Source organism: Acomys minous (assembly GCF_964271855.1).
Source record: "Acomys minous genome assembly, chromosome: 14".
In the NCBI taxonomy this organism is placed as follows: domain Eukaryota; kingdom Metazoa; phylum Chordata; class Mammalia; order Rodentia; family Muridae; genus Acomys; species Acomys minous.
This window is the reverse complement of record NC_140496.1, coordinates 89,751,368-89,767,379: the sequence shown is the minus strand read 5'-3', so window position 1 is coordinate 89,767,379 and position 16,012 is coordinate 89,751,368. Positions and strand designations below refer to the sequence as shown.

General features: G+C 37.6%; 1 protein-coding gene across 1 annotated transcript in view; it reads right to left on the bottom strand.

The window, feature by feature from the left end:
• The window catches only part of TACR3 (tachykinin receptor 3), a 93,349-nt gene that overhangs the window by 23,421 nt on the left and 53,916 nt on the right, over window positions 1-16,012 (bottom strand). The window lies entirely within an intron of this gene.

The following is a 16,012-nucleotide window of genomic DNA, read 5'->3' as shown; positions in this document are numbered from 1 at the left end:
ACAGCAATATTCTTGTATTAAAATTGGATATGGACACAACAACAATAACAACACTGATAGAACAGTTTCTCTGATGATTTTGTATACAGAAATTCTCAGTAAAGAACCTGTAGCTGAATTCAAGAGCACAATAGCACCGTACATTGTAACTATTTGTTATCACTCCGTGTATACAAATCAAAAAATGGAAAGTAGCACATAAGTTAAGGTAAGAACAGAAACAATGAGATTATCTCAGTATCTTCAGCAAAGGCCTTTGACAAATTTCAGCATCCCTTTATGATACAAATCATGAAAAACTAGGAGTAGAGTAAACACTCCTCTGCATAAGAAATGCTCCATGTGACAAGTCTACAGGGAATGTTATACTAAGTGGTGAAACACTCAGAGCATCTCAGAAAAAAAAATCAGGAAGTGAAACATATGTCCACTATTCTCCTTCTAATTGCAGAACAACTTAAAGTGTTAGGGCATTAAATACAGAGGGATACAAGGGATGCATGTAAGAAAGAAAGAAAAAGTTCCCTATTTGCAGATGATATTATTGTATATTTTAAAATCACTATAGGGGCCACAGAAGACCCTCCTGAGTCTGATAAATATTTTTAGTAAATTATCAGGGTACAAAATCAGCATACAAAAATCAATATTCTTCTACATACTAATGATGAACAATGAGCGAATAATAAAAAGAAAAAGAACTCCCAATTGCTAAAACAAAACAAAATAAAACCTAACCAAAGAGAAGAAAGATTTTTTTCTATAATAAACATTTAAAACATAGGATAAAAATAGAAGACATTAGAAGATGGGGATCTTATTGATTGGTAAAACAAAACCAATATTGTAAGTGGTTATTTTACAAAAAATCTAAGGAGCCAATAAAAGTGCTGTTGAAATCTCAATTATATTCTTAAAGATCTGGAAAAAGAAATCCTAAAGTACATATGGAGTCAAATATCAATAAAACCTGAAATAGATAGTTTGATCCTAGGCAGAAAGATCAATGTTATTGGTGTCATAGGAAACACCTGATCTTACATTATACTGTGTCATAGTAACACAACTGTATGGTGTTAGCACAAATGCAAATATGTAGGACAGTGGAATAGATGACTGAAAAATAAATGTACACAACTACAGCTATCTAGTTCTTGACAATAATGTAAAAAACACATATTAGGGACTCTTTGGGAGTAGTGGGACCGTCAATCTAGGCTAGATGTGACGTGGTGTTCTGACATGAATGGCCACATAGGCTCATATATTTGAAAGCTTGGTCACTATACGATGGTGCTACTTGATAGGGATTAGGAGGCGCGGCTTTGTTGGTGGAAGTGTGTCACTGTGTATGGGCTTTGTGGTTTCAAGTGCTCAACCCAGGGCCCCCCTTCCTGCTGCCTTCAGATCGGGGTGTTGAACTCTCAGCTATCATGTCTGCCTATGTCCCACTAACGCTTGCTGCCATGAGGATAGTTGACTAAACCTCTGAAACTGCAAGCAAACATCAATTAAATGTTTTTATTCAGAAAAGTTGCCATGGCCATAGTGTCTGCTCATAGCAACTGAACACTGGCTAAGACAGGGGATGGGGATGGGCAGTGTCTGAGGAGGAGGAGTAAGAGCAAATTATAACCCCTATCTGTGAAAATACCAACTTAACAAATACACCACGTCCCCTGGAGGGGGAGACCTGGTGGCACTCAGAGGAAGGACAGCAGGTTACCAAGAAGAGACTTGATACCCTATGAGCATATACAGGGGGAGGTAATCCCCCTCAGGAACAGTCATAGGGGAGGGGAATCAGGGGAAAATGGGAGGGAGGGAAGAATGGGAGGATACAAGGGATGGGATAACCATTGAGATGTAACAAGAATAAATTAATAAAAAAAATCTTTCAAATGTGTGAGCTCACTTAATTTTTCCGTCAAACCTTTGACAGAGAAATTAATTTTTATTTTTGCAGTGAAGGGTTAAAAACAAGGAAGTGCAGTAATGTTTCAAGATCCCAAATGCAAGGCCCTTGCTATTATCACTGGGCCTCAATTCTTCATTAGCTAGCCCCTGCCCCCAAAGCTCATTTTCATGAGACCTTTAGAAAAAGCCCTAGTACTTCGTCCCTCATTTATCATGGTCATCAAAACCTTAGGTAGAAGGGACTCTACAGAATATTTCTCTCCCAAGAATATCAAATAAAAGTCTCACGTGGGTTGAGATATTTTGTTCAAGACAAATGGTAAAGAATGGGAAAAGTAGTTGAGATGGTGTGGGCAGCTCAAGGTTGATGGGGAGCTGAAATCTACATGAATGTGAACAGGTTTCTCTGAGTAAGAAGCATGAAATACAGACTGCACTTGCAATATTTTATGGTTTTATATAGTACAATGCATTTTCACATCATTCATTTATCTGAAGGCATATGGATAAGACTGTAAACCCTTGACAATTTCATGTATACTCATTATTGCTTGAAGCCATACAGAAGATTTTCTGGAAGGATCACTTTAGTCCCAGATAAATAGTTGCTATCAGGGCTTGAGATGCACAAAAGGAAGATGAGCTTCATTTACTTTTTTTTTGAACAGACAGTGCAATAGAGAAGAGGTCTACGATCTCCTCTCTGCCACTGGCAGTATGGCAGAGCCTTCCCATCCCTCTCTCTCTCAGGAGCTGCAAGGACAGATCTACGAGTTCAAAACTGCTTAGATGGGCAGAAAAAGCCTAGGCTGACAAGATGTGTCAGATTCTCATATTGTTTTTCTATATGATGATATCACCTAGTTCTATTTTTTAAATTTAAAAACAACATTCTATCTATCTATCTATCTATCTCTATCTATCTATCTATCTATCTATCTATCTATCTATCTATCTATCTATCTATCTAATCACTTCACAGCCTGACCCCAGCCTCCTCCCTTCTCTCCTCCCCATTCTACCCTCACACAACCCTACTCCACCCATCCTTATTTTCAGAGAAGGGGAGGTCCCCAAGGGGTACCAATCCACTCTGGCACCTCAAGTCGCAGCAGGACTAAGCTCAAACTTTCCCAATGAGGAAAGGCAAGGTATCCCAGCTTTAAGAAAGGGATCAGAGACAGGTCACAGAGTCAGAGACAGCCCCTAATCCCACTGTTAGGGACCCATATGTTGACTAAGCTGCACATCTGTACATATGTGTAGGGGGTCTAGGTCCAGTGCTTGCTTGCTCTTTGGTTAGTGATTTAATCTCTGTGAGCCCCCATGGACCCAGGTTCATTTACTTTGTGAGTCTTCTTGTGGTGTCCTTGACCCCTCCAGCTCCCTCCATCCTTCCCTACTATGCTTCCACAGAACTCTCAAGCTTGGCCTATTGTTTGGCTGTGGGTGTCTGAATCTGTTTCCATCAGCTGGTGTATGAAACCTCTCAGAAAACAGCTATTCTAGGCTCCTGTCTACAAGCATAGCAAAAATTCATTAATTCTTTGAGAACTTCATTTTTATTTATTTATTTATTTATTTCTCTCCTTTATTAATTTATTCTTGTTACATCTCAATGGTTATCCCATCCCTTGTATCCTCCCATTCTTCCCTCCCTTCCATTTTCTCCTTATTCTCCTCCCCTATGACTGTTCCTGAGGGGGATTTCCTCCCCCTGTATATGTTCATAGGGTATCAAGTCTCTTCTTGGTAACCTGCTGTCCTTCCTCTGAGTGCCACCAGGTCTCCCCCTCCAGGGGACATGGTCAAAGGTGAGGCACCAGAGTATGTGAGAAAGTAATATCCCACTCTCCACTCTACTGTGGAGAGTGTTCTGTCCATTGGCTAGATCTGGGTAGGGGTTTAAGGTTTACCACCTGTATTGTCCTTGGCTGGTGCCTTAGTTTGAGCGGGACCCCTGTGCCCAAATCTGCCTATCATAATGTTCTACTTGTAGGCTTCTAGGACCCTCTGGATCCTTCTACTTTGCCTTTCTCCCATGCTTCTCTCATCTAGAGTCCCACTAGAATGTCCGTCCCTCTGTCTCAGTTTCCTGGTAAGTGAAGGCTTTCGTGGGACATGCCCGTTGGGCTAATATGCAGATATAAGTGAGTATATACCATTTGAGTCGTTCTGCTTCTGGGTTAACTCACTCATTATGATCATTTCTAGCTCAATCCATTTATCCACAAATTTCGGGAATTCCTTGTTTTTAATAGCTGAATAGTATTCCATAGTGTATATTTACCACAGTTTCTTTATCCATTCTACTGAGGGACACTTAGGCTGTTTCCATGTTCTGGCTATTATGAATAAGGCTGCTATGAACATGGTTGAGCAAATTTTCTTGTTGTGTGCTGGAGCATTTTCTGGGTATATTCCAAAGAGTGGAATAGCTGGGTCTTGAGGAAGCCCTATTCCCATTTTTCTGAGATAGCACCAGATAGATTTCCAAAGTGGTTGTACTAGTTTGTATTCCCACCAGCAATGAAGGAGTGTTCCTCTCTCCCCACATCCTCGCCAGCATGTGGTGTCGCTTGAATTTTTGATCTTAGCCATTCTGATGGGTGTAAGATGGAATCTCAGCGTTGTTTTGATTTGCATTTCCCTGATTATTAAGGAGGTTGAGCATTTCTTTAAGTGTTTCTCAGCCATTTGATATTCCTCTGTTGAGAATTCTCTGTTTAGTTCCAAACCCCATTTCTCAATTGTGTTATTTGGTTTGGTGGTGTTTAATATCTTGAGTTCTTTATATATTTTGGATATTAGACCTTTGTCAGATGTAGGGTTGGTGAAGACCTTTTCCCAGTCTGTAGGCTGTCGCTTTGTTCTCTTGACAGTGTCTCCTGCTTTACAGAAGCTTCTCAGCCTCATGAGGTCCCATTTATTAATTGTTGACATTAATGTCTGGGCTGTTGGACTTCAGATAATGTTTTTTAAAAGAAATTCATCCCTCCCTTAACTACTCATAACCTCTCTTCCTTCCTCACCCTTTTCACTCAGTGTTGAGCTTTCTTTCTTTTTGATTTTTCTTTCCTCATGGATTCCAGTTTGTGTTTCTCATCTAGTCTTGGCAATGAGTCTTCCCTGATGTGGTCCACCTACCAGAACTCACATCATTAAGGAAAATTGACTCTCTCAGAGTAGTTAGCAAATGTTTAGCTAGTGGTGGAATTTTGTGCACACCTCCCTTGCCTGTGCTGGGATTCTGTCTGTCTTGAGCTTGTGCAGGTCTTGTGCATGCTGTCACAACCATTTTGAGTTCATATGTACTATAGCCTTGTGTCAAGAAAATACTTTTTTTCATGATGTTACTTATGAGTTCTGGCTCTGACAATTATATTTCCCCGTCTTGCTCAAATAGATCGGATCATCTCTCATCTCTCACCAGAGAAGCTTCTTATTGCTGTAGATGACAATTAACACAGAGGCTCTCAACTGGCCAACACGCAAAGAAAAGGGGACTATGGAGTGAGGCTGCAGATATGGCTTAATGGCTAAGAGCACTGGCTTCTCTTCCAGAGGACCTGAGTTCAATTCCCAGCAGCCACATGGCAGTTTACAGTGGATCTAATGCCTTCCTCTGGTCTCTGTGGGCACTGCAAAAATGGGGTACATAGACATACATGCAGGCAAAACTCCTATATACATAAAGTAGTAAAATAAAACATAATTATTTAAAAAATGACTATGGACTGTTCAGGCTTACAACATCCAAATCACATCTCTTTCTCCTAGGGATTTTGAGTCAGCTAGTTCTCTTTAAAAATGCAGTGTGATCAATATGTTGTAGTCTGAAATATAATGCCGAGCCAACTACTGCTTCCTTGTGATTTTTCTTGATGGGGGAGGCTAGACTTTATTGTTGTTGTTTAATTTCTTAATGTGCTTTTGAAGCTGGCCTTTCATCTTAAAAGTGTAAACCCATAATTTCATTTGCCTTTTGAAGTTGCACAAATATAGGATATTTAAGATTAGTCATTCTTGTGCTGAATTCAGTAGAAAATTAGATTGGTCTATTTCTCTCCAATGCCCAGTGAACTGAGTCAGCAGGGTGTGTTAATAATGATCTTATTTCTTTTTACAGTGAAGTAAAGCTACATGATGTGCACACACATATTTTTTCCCCAGAATCCCCGATGGTTGCTCTTTGCCACAGGGAAGTACTTTTCCTGTCACCTGTGGCCTCTCTTCTGCACTGCTTCCATCTCTCTCAGGCAGCCCAGGCAATGTCTAAGGAGACTTAGCATATTACTCTTACATTTTCTAGCTACCACACCTATTTGCTAACATGAAAAATGTTTCTGTTCCTCCAATCCAGAGGAGGATACATGTGTCATCCATTCATCTTTGTGTCCCTAGAAATTACCACACCCCTTGATGCTGACCAATATCTGTTGAATAAGACCATATGCTTTCTCCAAATCATGCCGTGAGCAGTTTAACCAAAAGAACTGCTGTTTAGCTACACTCTGCATCGCTACTGTTTGTCTGTAACATGTCCACTGCATGGACGCCAAAATTATTTAGGTGAACAAAATAAAATGTTTTATATTTAAATTAAGTGATCTTTATGTCTTGGAATATTTGGGCATTTGGAAAAAATAACTGTCTGAAGCTACATAAGAGCATATACTGAAAATCAACCATTAACTTTTCTTATAATTGCTTTTTACTAATGCTGTATTTCAAAAGTAACAAAGGCAATATGAATAATATGGAATATGGTAATGAATTTAAAAAGAAAAAACCTATTTGAATAATAATTTCCTAATAAAATATTTTTATTCATTAATAAATATGTGAATGCAATTAAAATTATGGTAAGTTCTTTAGAGAATGCAGTCATGTGTAGATTGTGGGATACAGTATAAGAGCTTCTGGAGGAAACCTAGAGAATGTTCTGGTAGAGAAGACTTTCACGTCACTGCTGGCCCTAACACCAGTGAGGGTGAATAACATGGAAGAAGGTGTGATGGAGCAAACATGCCTGAGATGTACTGTGTGAACGATAAAGTTACAAAAACAATGCTGGCAGAGTATGGTATAAGGAGATTCCCTGGGGTCTTATACATTACTGTCAAATATCAAAATGTGTTTGACTTACTTTGTTAAATACTTTAGAAAACCACTCAGAAGTTGTAAACAGATCGCATGAGTATATGCATTTTAGCAACATCACTTTGGCTCCTGGACAATGGGTGAGGAGAATTCTTTGAAAGTCCGGCAGACAGGAGACATATCCAGGATAAGAAGAGCCGCAATGCGGTTGGTGGGGAAAAGGGATGAGGGATAGCCTAGGGAAGAAAATCACTGGAGCTTAGTGAAGGGTTGGATGAGGCTTAGAAAGAAGGGAAACACTCCAGATGGACTCCTTTCCAACTTTGCTCCTGGATGACTACACTATCTGGTGAGTGGAAATGCTGAGTAGTGGTGTTTAGATAGATACAAGGAGAGTGCATTTTCATGTCAGGCACAGAGACTAAAATTCAGGGGTCAGGTTTATATATATTGAGTTTAAAATATGTATGAAAACATGAAGTCTGTAGTTGGCTAGGTAAATGTATTGTTCATAGAAGAGGAACTGGATTGAACCACTCTTGTTGTTTTCATCATATACACATAATACTTATATCAAGGAAGATGAAAAGTTATAGAGTGAAGGGTGAGACCCTGCTCTGACTAACCCCTGAGCAGTACAGATATTTGCCTGGCAGATAGAGGGAAAGAGTTGAAAGACTATAAGGAAGTAACAGAGACTGAAAAGAAAGCAACTGAAATAGCCCAAAAGAAGTCAATATAAGAAAATTTCCCTCCTGTAGGAAAGAACACTACCAATCTTGTAGAATGCCAGTCAAACTGTGAGTAAGGGAAGAACTTACAGTTTCCATGATGACAAGAGACAACCTGAGTAAGAGAGACAAAGGGATCTACTTTAAAATGATTTTTAGTTTGTTTGGCTACCATGGAAGTTGGAAGCTAGGTGGAGGATGAGAAATGAAATTAAAAGATAATTTTCTAAAATCACTCATCTTGAACAATATTCGAATGCCACTGTGACCAGCCTGCGGGTCCTGAAGTAAAACTTGGGCTTCATGTTTATCAAGAGATTAAGTCTGAAAGCAATTTACAATTTTTCAAGACCAGGAATTCTTCACTGTAATGGATTGGAATATGTAGATTAGAGAGTCTAAGTAAATGGATTGGCGGATGGCGCGATGAGAAGACAGGGGCTATTTCATCTCGTACCTTCGTATTTCTTAGTAATAGGCACTCAGGATGCCTAGAAAAGTAGATAGCATGTAGAATATTCTCAACAGAGTAGTTAATAAATGAACAAAAATGAATACAAAACTATGGATTTACCCATACTGCATAAGAAACTGGAAGTCATAGATCAGGCTGCTTCTAAAGGAGATGATAAAATATGGCAGCAACACAGTGTGACAGGTACCACAACACAGCTTCATCACGCTGTTGGCCTGGATTTTTGTTTGCTGATACAGAAGGATGGCTACTTATCTGATTGTCCACTGTACTCCTTCTCCGTAGACTTCATTTGTAAGTGCCAGTTTACTTTGGTAGAATGCAATACTATTTAATTTAATTTATTTATGCTCCCAAGTATGTGTGATTCAATTTACATTTTCTAGAAGCTTTTGTGACCCTTTCTCATAGCAATATTGCTGGGCAGAAAGTTCCTTTTATTTTGGTGTGTGAGAAAGAAGTCAGGAAAGGGACGCTTGCATTTTAAAATGACTTATAAACGGGATCATTGTTAACTAAATAATGCCTCAAAATGCAAAAAGAAGGTGCGTGCTGATTGGTAGTTGTCTCTGGAGGCAGGAGGAATTTAGACTTAGAAAATTAGGTAAGTGGAATGTATTTGATAAAATATTAATTGAATAATAAAGTGACAAATTAAAATATTGTTACTATTTTTAATTGTGCATAAGTGTCTACATGTGGGCATGTGCCTATGACTGCAGGTGCCCTCAAGTCAGAGATGTCATATTCCCAGGAGCTGGAGTTACAGGAAGCTGTGAATCACTTGTCATGGGCACTAGGAACTAAACCTGGGTCCTCTGCAAGAGCAATGTATGCTGTAACCACTGTTAACTCCAGTTCATGAATTAATGTCTTTAAAAGTCAAAAAGTCTAGGATCTCCAGTGGTCATTCAGTTGCTAACACTATATAGAGAGTAATTAATTAGTGTGAGGCACAGAGCATCAGACTCATTCTCTGATTGTATTTAAGATATTTGTACTACTTGTGCAATCCATCCAAGAAAAAAAGAGAGGGAATCTGTCTACTCTAGATGTGCTTTGTGAGGTCATTAATGCCAAGATAAAGATCCTCTGCAAGGATAGCTCTAGGAACACATATAAGATATCAGATGCCTCTTCTCCATACGAGGTCAGGAAAAGTAGAGGTTTTCTAGCATTTAAGTGCCACAGAATCACATGGATTAGAAATGTCAGAAACTAGATAACTTGAGAATAACTTTGGATATCTGTCTTCTAATATTGGCATATTAACATATAGTTAACGTGAATACATAATACTTATATAAAATATAGTACCACACATAGTTCATAGTGAACAGCTTATTAATATGTTGACACATATATATACATACATGCTTATGTTGCTTATGTATATGACTTTGTGTATGTATTTTATACATGTAAAATTACTTGTTTAATTTGTCTTGATTATTGCTCATACCCTATGTAGTCAATCTTACAATGGTCTCATCTTTATCAAACATCGGACACATTTACTTCATATTTTTCATTATTACCAGAGCAATATAATAGGAAAATTATTTCTGTAGTATTTACATTATCTTAGGTATTATGAGGAATGTTTAGGTGATTTAAGGTATAGGACTTGATGGTTATAGGTCATATAAAAATACTATATTATTTTGTATTTGGAGCTTTTGGTAACTATGGGGGGCAGTCTTGGTACTAACCACACACTCAACATACCAATCTTTTTCTCTCTTTTGCCGTGCACACATACACACACATACACAAAGATGCTTACATACTTCACTATGTATATGAACATATAAATATTATGTATATACGTCTCTATACAGTTGATAATATACAAATCTTGAGGTTCTGTATCTCCAGATTAAACTGTGTATTGAAAATGGCTTAAAGGAAGAACAAAGCAAGCATCTATCTATACAGAACTTATATATGTTACTCCTAAACAACAATTTATATAATGTTAACATTGTATTAGAGATGATTTAAAATATATGGACAGACGCACATGGATTGTATGCACATGCTATTCCCTGTTATATAAGAGAGCTGAGCACCTGATGATTCTACTGTTTGTGAGGGATCCTGGAACCGACCGTTGCTAATACTAGAAAGAGACAGAATCTATGTTTTATATATCACTGAGAGAATGATTATCTTTCAATTTATTACCTGCTTATTATCTGTCTATCATCTCTCTCATCTATTTATTTATCTATTTATCTATGATATAACACATTTCACTTGCAACACACACATATACACATATAAAACATTATTCATCCCTTATAAGGGATATAGAGTTTAGAATGTGAATTCTATCAAATTAAAGGATTTCAGTAAAATCCTTAGATTTTTCCCAGAAAGCCTATGTATTAGAAACAAAACTATGTCAAGACTGAAAAGATTAACCTTACAATTGAGAGCAAAGCTAACATAAAACAGTTATGCTCATAGAATATAAGCAAATTTGAGTTGCTCCAGTGGTAATAGCAATGCCTTAAAGAGAAACCACAGAATTGTGTAGATAACAATGTGACTCAGAATTTTAATGTTTTGTCAGGCAATATGCATTAACTACCTGTTATTAAACATGAAAAGAAATAAAAAATGACTTGACAGTCAACACAATGAGTGTGTTTTACCTTTAGATATATCTTTAAGTAGCCAGATAGATACATTAATGTTGCTGTAGAGAGAATTTCAGAACAAGATTTAAAAAACCGTTAAAAATAGACAACCAGATATAAATCCTTAAAGAAAAAAAACACTTGAAATAAATACAAAGCATTAGATCTTTCCGTTCAGTTCTGAATATGCAATACACAATAAGGACTTATTAATATATATTATTCCCATAAAATTCTTACACTTTTTTGGTAAGGACCCTAGAATTCTCATACCTTCAGAATAAGACTTTTCTCATTTTTAAAATCATCAACAGAAAAGAAAAGTAACTTCAGATGTCTAAATTGGGGGAAAAAATCACATGTTAAGTTCTTATTAATCATGAGTCTTTCCTATTAGAGTTTGTACATGTGAGTAACTCATAAAACATGATAATTGGTATATAATTCTCTATTAAAATGAGTAGGTTTACAGAGAACAAAATATCACAATCTTTAGACATATTGTTGCATTTGAGCCATAAATATTAGAACAACATGGTTGAGTCATTTGTTAAGAAGATAGATTTAGAAGCATTTTGAAATATTCTATACTCTATGTCAAGTCTAAGCTTTCCTATTTAATAACTACTTATAAATGATTCCTCCCTTTAATAGAGAGAGATGGATTTAATGGGCATCCCTACTCTGAAAGAGTTTATCATTAATCTTGGAGAAACTGTAATTAGGAAAGAAAAACATTACCCACGACCTTATAATCCTTGGCATCAGTGAGAAAATAATTAAGGGAGTAAAATACACACACACACACACACACACACACACACACACACACACACACACACACACACTATTCTGAATTGTTTTGTCTGTGAAATCAGAAAAATCGACTTTTCACCGGTGAGTTATGCAAGGCCCCAGCCAAGCCTCAGCATCTAATGGTGAATAAAACATAGACTCTGTCCTTAGGTTTATGGAGGTTGTTGGGCAGTATCAGTAAAATTCGGACCTAAGAATTATTCAGGGAGATGTAATATGAATAAATTAATAAAATACATTAAAAAAAGAATTACTCAGGAATCCACCAAGAACTTCTCCACTGTGGAGCAGTGAGGCTGAGAGAGGAGGCAGATGAGAAAGGGATTCGCATCAAGCCATGGGTAAGGGTGTTCACTAGCTCAGAGCATAATGGAGCAAATGCTGATGTTCTAATCTCAAAGAGTTCCAGGTCAAAATGAAAGATGGATGTACGTATGTGAGATCATATCCTGGATCTGTCTGTCCTTGTCTATCTTGGAAAACAGATTGAAAATGAATACACGAATGCCTTTTCCTTGTGCTAAATTTACATAAACACAATTTCCATTCAAATAATATAACCCTGTTCTTTAGTTGGGTGGAAATATGTGTGAATACCTACATAGTTGAAAAAAGTTATAATTCAATTTACGCTCTTAAACTGCCAACACACAGAGATTCTTTTCCTTAAAAAACAAAAACCTATCATTTTATGTGTTAGACTGTAACCCATTCTGTTTATTTTATAGAATTTATTCTTTTGGTTTACAATAAAAAAGCAGTTTTTGTGGTTTAAGTACATATTAAATTTTGATGGAAGCTACTTTAGCAAAGGTGTTTCTGAACTAAGCTTTTCTTCTAAGTTATGACACTTGAGGATGGAACAGTAAAATTATTCATTTTTGAGTCATTTGTTTAAATGTGCTCTAACCCTAGGAAGTCTTTTAGGAAAGCCAGGGTAGTAAAAACAGCAACGAGACAGCCTCTTCTTAGTGTCACAGTGAGCTGTAAATATTTGCGAGCTGACTTGTTCATCACCTCAGAGCACCATTGAGAGGTCTCTGTGCAGGGCCGTTCCTGGTAAATTTCTGGTCCATTGAAGTTTGTGAAGAGATGCTCCATGAAATCTCATTGTTCAAAGATGTTGAAGAGAAAGAGAACTGGTTTGTATTCACAAGCAAGAATTTTTTCCCCATTTTCTATGAAGCTACGTTTGGAAGCCAAACAAAAGTGGATTAATTGCGACATATACAATTTTGGCCACTGTTCACTAGCTTTCAGTGTTTTTACATAAAAGGATTTGATTTGCTGTTTAATTAAGATGGGTAGCAGTTGAGGGGCTTGTTTTTCTAATTAATACTCAAGTTTCTATCCTTAGGTATGAAGCCACTATTCTATATATAATTTTCAGTGGGTTGAAGATGCTATTTTCCTTTGCTGATACGCTGTGTGGAACTCGTGTGTGTTCTTTGTGTGTACCAATAAAAATAATTTTCCTCATCTGGGCTTACATAGCCATAGTAGGAGGCTTTAGGAATCCTATCTTGGAGGTTTATAGAGGACTGACACACTTTTTTTTTTGGAGAATGATAAAATAACTAGACAGAAGTAATCTCAGGATAATTCCTGAGAATCAAACCACGTGATTTCTAAATACAAACAGATTAAAGATGGCTTGGGAGGCGTATGAATGATTTGACAAAGTCATAAACTTGGAAAGAGCTGCAGATGTGCAAGGAATAGGAATCCTTGGGGACTCTAATACCTAAGCAGAGTTATAGAGGAAAATCTCTTTGATATCCACTGAAATGAAGTAAGAGTGCAAAAAGTGATCAAAACGCATCTGAAAGGAAATAGAGTAAATAACTGTAATCACATAAATAAAGGATTTGTGCAACACATGATAGAGAAACACAGTTTCTGCTTTTATAGTCTTCATCCAGATTGAAGGTAACTGAAGCTGCAAATACTGTATTTGGCATTTTATTTGTGAGTAAAGTAATTTTATGAGATTGGGATTGCCAAATTTCACATTATTTAAACTATTGTAGGATTTGCTGTAGTTTTATAGTTTAATCACAAGTTCAAATTTTTAGTAAAAACTTGAATAGATGATTGAGGATTGCTGAATGGTTAAAGCACTAAACACACAAGTGCAGGATTCTGGTTTGAATTCCCTGATATCTGGTAAAGCCACATTTGTGAAAACATTAGACAGGGGCAGGAGCATCTCCCATGATTACAGGCCACTAGCCTTGCACATGTAGTAGCAAATAAGAAAGAATAATCTGTCTCAGAACAAGTCAGAAGGGGGGACTGACAGCCAAGATGCTTTTCTGACCTCCACATGAATACCATGACTTGCAAGTAAGACCACATTCAAGCACATATAATACACACATGCAAATACACACACGCACACACATACACACACACACACACATACACACACACACACAAAGAGAGAGAGAGAGAGAGAGAGAGAGAGAGAGAGAGAGAGAGAGAGAGAGAGAGAGACAACAGACGACAGAGACAGGCAGACACACACACACACACACACACACACACAGAGAGAGAGAGAGAGAGAGAGAGAGAGAGAGAGAGAGAGAGAGAGAGAGAGAGAAAAATAGAGTTGAGGAATGGATCAAGGATATGCAGCATGAAGTAAAGAGATTCAGAGAAGAGAGGGCAGAGGAGATGGAACGAGAGAACAGCACACTCACACATTTGCCTGGGAGCTGAGTTGGGAGAACACTGAAGAACTCTCGTGTTGAGATGAAAATGTTCTGTTGGGGGCAACATAGAAAATCCTCAGCAAAACAAACATTTTCATTCAGGAAACAAAACACTTAGAAACCATGGTATAGACAAAAGTAGTTAAAATATGGTTCCTGGGTGTCAGAGAGCAGAGGGGTAATGGGCAGTTCTTCCAAGGAGGAAAATACATCATTAATGACAGGCAATGGCATTAAAGGGATGAAGATTATAAAAAAAAAACTCTTTTATTAATTCTTGTTTTCAGAATATATTGTATAGAATGCTAAAACATAGAGGTGTCATCGTTTCCTTCATCTTTATTATTTATTTTTAAAAGATTTTATTCTTTTAAAAATAAATATTTTATTTTGTGTGTATGGGTGTTTTGCCTGGATATATATCTGTGGGCCGTGGGTGTGCAGTGCCTAGGAGGTCAGAAGACCATACTGAATCCCCAGGAACTGGAATTACAGACAGTTGTTAGCTGGCATTAGGGAGCTCGAAATTGAACCCGAGTGCCCTGGACCGACAGCAAGTGCTCTTAACCACAGAGGCTCTCTCCAGCCCCAGGATCTTATTCCCACTTACGTGTAGGAGTGTGTGTTTGCATGCGGGTAAGTGCACACAAGTGCAGCTGCCCTTGGAAGCCAGAAGCATTGGGCCCTTTTGGAACCTGAGCTGTTGGTTGTGAGTCAGCTGATATGGGTGCAGGAAACCAAATGAGCTATCTGCGAAAGTAGTGTGTGCTCTTAACCACGGAGCTGTCTTTCCAGACCCTTTCCCACCTTTAAAAGCTCATCCCCACCCCCATTTTCCAGTACATTCATTTTAAATATAATGCACTATAAAAGGAGGTATAAAGGCACTTAATCAATTCCTCGTCTTTCCCCCTCCACTTACTTGACACCGTAATTTCAAGCAAGTCAAACACTTTTTTTAAAAAAGTGTTTATTGCACAACCAACTTAAGTAAAACAGTATCTCACAGTGGTAATAAGTCTAAGTCGGAGGACATATGTGACCAGCTGTGATTTGGCAGATGGCATCATTTTAACTCAAAATAATTAAAGAGAGGAACTGAACATCTGAGAGGAAAAAAAAAAAGCCAGATTTTATAATCCTAATGGCTAAATAAATAAAATAACAGAGGCTCATGGGGTAGATTACTTCTATGACTTTAATGTGATAATTTTATTGTTGATTGAGGCTCTAAAAATCCACATAGTTTCTTGAACCCAGTGCTATCTTGGGGCTTAATTATTGTATAGTTTAATTATACTTGTTCTATTTGTGATTAAAGATTTCCTCAAACTCATTCAGTGCTTTTCAAACAATCTTTCAAAAACAGAAGCTGAAGAAAATATTATTAGTCAGTGCCAATCAGTTTCTCACCATGCTGAATAAACAGGCAGAAAAGCAGTTCCTGCTGATAGTGGGTCAGGAGCTAGAGACAACACACTGTTATTCACACAAGCCATATAATTACCAGGCCAAAAATACAAGGCGGGTGGTACAACTTTCTTACCTCTGGGAGTCTCAAACAGCTGCATGATCTGTTAGTGATTAATTCATCTCTTTTTCAGGGATATT